The sequence below is a fragment of the Spermophilus citellus genome (assembly GCF_964194105.1).
Source record: "Spermophilus citellus genome assembly, chromosome: 13".
Lineage (NCBI taxonomy): Eukaryota > Metazoa > Chordata > Mammalia > Rodentia > Sciuridae > Spermophilus > Spermophilus citellus.
The window spans coordinates 69,120,535-69,125,128 of NC_138193.1; the positions used below are offsets into that span (position 1 = coordinate 69,120,535).

The window sequence follows — 4,594 nt, forward strand, 5'->3', positions numbered from 1 at the left end:
ATTGTCATATTGTAAAAACTGTTGTTCTAGTTCTTTCTTGAGTCCTAGCAATATTTCCCTATTTTAAGTTTCCCCCTCTTAAGTGTTACATGCTTAAAATAAATCCCCCAAACCCATAATCTTTTTTTTTTGTTTTTTTTTTTTTGGGGGGGGGTGGGGGGTACCAGGGATTGAACTCAGGGGCACTCAACCACTGAACCACATCCCCAGGCCTGTTTTATATTTTATTTAGAGATAGGTTCTCATTGAGTTGATTAGCACCTCGCTGTTACTGAGCCTGACTTCAACTTGTGATCTTTCTGTCTCAGCCTCTTGAGACCATGGGATTACAGGCATGTAATCACCATGCCCAGCTAAAACCCATAATCTTTTGTTTTAGAGAGCTCAGAATTGTGTTATCCAATCCTGAATAAATCTGAACCTTTATACTATATGAAGGGAAAAAAACCCACAAATCTGTAAATCACAGATATAACATTTAGAAAATAATTGATATGACAAAGAACATGAATTGAAATGACATGAAATACTCCTATAATTCAACAATAAAAACTATAAAAATTGGCAAAGATTTAAACAGACCATTCAAACCAAGGCATATGAATAGCCAAAAGTACTTAAAGATTCATAACATCTTTAATTATCAGAGAAACACAAATTAAACCAGAGTGTGATATTATTATATACCAAAAAGCAAAGTAAATTTAAATTAGCATTTCCATATGTTGGCAAAAATGTGTGGTAGCAATGAAAACTCTAATGATGGTGGGAATATAAATAGTAATACTGCTTTGACAAGCTGTGGGGCAATTTCTTGTCATGTTAAATATAAATGAACCAAAAATTCTACTCCCAAGAAAAGTAAAAACAAAGTTTCATACAAACAAACATACATTCATTGGAATTTCATAGAGACTTTAATCATAGTAGCCCCAAACGGAATACAACTCAAATGTTCATACCCTTGATAATTAAAACGGAATAGTACCCCAAAACAGAAGGGGAGAAACTTGTGATATTTGCACTGACATGGGTGAATATCAGATTTATACTGAGCCAAAACAGAAAAAAAAAGCATAGTGTAGGATTCCATGTTTATGAAGTCCTAGAATAGGAAAGTGTAATCTGTGATAAAAGATGGAAGCCTCAGGTTCTCCTTTTATATGCTAACTTTTAAAATAAATGCAGATTTGTGTGTATTAGAAGCACAATTGCTCAGAACATGTGTCCCAAAAGGTAATATTTGCTATGTAATTAATCAGTGTTTGAATACACAATATTTATAGTATGATCACAACACTATTTGTTTATTTGTTTATATATAACTTAGGGAGAAAGTGTTGAGAATTAGGTAGCAGTGCAGCCTCTGTTGTTCTCAGTTACAGAGAAGTCCCCTACTTCAGTAATTTTTTAAACCTCCCTGGATAATTTTAATAGGCAGACAAATGGGAAACCACTGATTTTATTAATTGTCTCTAATATCAGCTGAAGGAGATATAACCTTGAAGGGTACAATTTGAACAAAACAACTTTCAGGAGCAGAGAAGTGATACACACAATTTCAGAGAATTCCAGGGGAAAATGAGGAAGATTTGCATGCAGATTCCCAAGGTTCATCCTATAGTCATTTGTTTTAATTGCTTGATATAGACTCACATGCCGTATATTGGAGACATAAGTCTCTCCCTTATGTTTCTTGTCCCTTATACTTGTAAGGGAGACATTACTAGGGTCATTTAGCTAAGATACACTTCAGGTATTCATGCTGATACCTGAAAGTTAATTACTCTTTTGATCATCTTGCATTTATATCATGAGTAATTTCTCCATTTTTTTCTTTTAATTCAAAGAAGATTTGGAATGTACGCTTTAAAATTCTAACATAAGTTATTTCTAAAATTGAGTTTGAAAACACAGTTTATGTTATTTGCAAAAGGGGGTTAGATATATTACAATAATTAAATCCCTGCTCAGCAATAATAACTGTAATTCTGGTTGCTGCACAATTGGGAAGTTTGGAGCCAGCTAAAGAAGGAAAAATGGAAAATTATACTTTGAGATTTAGTACATTCAGGTATCAATGTCTTACTAAGCTATTTCTTCAACCTTTCTGCATATGAACTTTAATTAGAAGTGTAACTTTAGGGGGTACCAGTTCAATACATATCAATAAAACCTGCCAAATTTTTAGTTTATTTTTTAACTTTGACATTATAAGAATGATGGATGCGAGCGTGGGGAATTTTGAGGAGTAATATAGCACGGGAGGCCAGTGGGAGGCGGGCCCCAGGCATCCTGAGGACAGACCATGGAAACCCTGGCCAGCCTCAGTGGCCTCCAGGCCTGGCAGTGATGAAGAGAATAGGTGATTTACTGCGATGTGGAATTTTCTTTGGATATTTTAACATTGCAATGATTATTCCTCAGTGTTCACATAACTATTGTTCTCTCTGTATAAGAAAATTTCTGTCTTATAAAACTCAGTGTCCAACTTGTTGGGTGACAGTCACAGAGCCAGACCTGAAAAATAACCGCATATTAGATGAACTGGTAAAAAGTTTGAATTTTGCACAGAATCATCTGTTGCAGTTCGCTTTAGAATCACCACCCATATCTCCTGCTTCTTCCTCTTCTAAGAGACTTGCTGTCAGAGTAACATACTTCTGGAGGTTACCGACATTCTTTAAAGCAGGGGAGCAGATTAATGGACAATTTATTGGTCAGAGTTGTTAATAAAAGAAAATGACATTAAATTCAGCCCTCAGAAAGAGGCAAGCACTTCTCTGGAGACCAAAGCGGAATATTTTATGGGAAAGACAGCCCTTGGCTTCTCAGATACTAATGGTCATGTGATACCCTCTACGTCTACTTTGAAGCAAGTTTCCAAAGTAGATTGTCCTGTTTGCAGGGTTAGCTTTCTAGAAAACCACATCAATAAGCATTTAGACAGCTGTTTATCATGTGAAGAGAAGAAAGAAAGCCTCAGAAGTTTTGTTAACAAAAGGAAGAAAAAACTAAAAAGCATGGATTGTCTACTCAAGGAAATAAACAGCAGCTTATTAAAAGGCATCAAGAATTTGTACATATGTACAATGCCCAATGTGATGCTTTGCATCCTAAATCAGCTGCTGAAATAGTCCAGGGACTTGGAAACATGGAGAAGACCAGGATGCGTCTTGAAGCAATTAAACTCAATGAAAGTGTAATGGTTTTTACGAAGGACCAAACAGAAAAGGAAATAGATGAAATTCACAGTAAATATCGGAAAACGCATCAGAATGAATTTCAGCTTCTGGTGGATCAGGCAAAAAAAGGATACAAGAAAACTGATGGAATGTCAAAAAACAAAGTAATGAAAAAAGATGAATCTAGTAGAAAAGCTGTTATCTAGGCACATGGGACAGGAAGACGATAAAATGAAATTCTCAGATACAACCTCAGTAAGAAATCACTTTCCTCGATCAGATCTATGCTCCCCAGAAAAGATGAAGCCTGATAGACAAGATGATTCTTCTAGTTGTACCGATATTCAGGAATCAGCTCTTTACTCATCGGAATCAGCTTCATGCAATAGTTCTAGTTCAGACATCATGAGAGATCTTCTGGAAGAAGAGGAAACCTGGGAAGCGTTACATAAAAATGATCTTCAAAACATAGAAATAAGCCCAAGACAGAATCGCTGCACAAGAGCATCTGAAAGTGCTGAGATTGAACCAAGAAACAAGCATAATAGGAATTAGTGTGGGCTGTTGCTGATTTTTTAATTCAGTGATCAGAATATGGTACTTTTAATTGCCATGTATGGATTTCCTATTTATAAATGTCCAAGGGAAGATGTTAATTCCTAAATGTTAGGGTTAACTGATTTCTAGTCTCTTCTGACTTTCCAGAAAAAGTTAAGCATCCTCACTTGGTCAGTTGTCTTCTGCCTCTAAAATGTTTCTCCTTAAAAACACTATCCACATGTTCACAAGCTTTGCAGAGTGGGTAAACTATTTGGGAAAGGGATTTTGTTTGGTTTCTAAATTTCAAAATGTCTTTATACCATCTTCCTTTTCTTCCAAGGACATCAACTTCACAAAAGGATTCTTTCTGCCTATTTACTATAACAAGCACTTGAGTTAAAAGTGTCTGTATTTTGACCTAATTCATATTCTTGGTGTGTGTAAGTACCTGATGCCTGTATATCAGCGCACCCATGACAGCAAATTCATGATAGTTATTTTCTAAGTTGAATGTAGTTATTTGTTAAACTTATTTTTATACAATACTCAGAACAGGATTATAATTAAAAGTCACATCGTTAGTATTATAATTTTTAAAAAGTTACAAAGTTATTATTATAATTTAAAGTCACAAAGCCACACAATAACTTTGAAATATTGAGCTTATTCTTCTGAATGGCTCTTAAAAAAGATTATTGTTAATATTTTTTTCAGTTGAGTTGATCAAATCTCCAGCATTTTGAATCCCAGTCATTTAATGAAAAATATGCAACAAATGTATTTTGTTAATGAAAAAAAAAAAAAGAATGCTGGATGCTAAAAATGACAGGCAAAACTTTGCCAAAAAAGAGAATTATCTCTTTTGTACA

At 34.7% G+C, this 4,594-nt stretch overlaps 1 pseudogene across 1 annotated transcript; it reads left to right on the forward strand.

The window, feature by feature from the left end:
* The first annotated feature begins 2,308 nt into the window (after positions 1–2,308).
* Positions 2,309–3,740, forward strand: LOC308632601 (E3 ubiquitin-protein ligase RAD18-like; annotated as a pseudogene). Its single transcript has one exon. The product of its transcript is annotated as an E3 ubiquitin-protein ligase RAD18-like (transcript).
* The last annotated feature ends 854 nt before the right edge of the window (positions 3,741–4,594 follow it).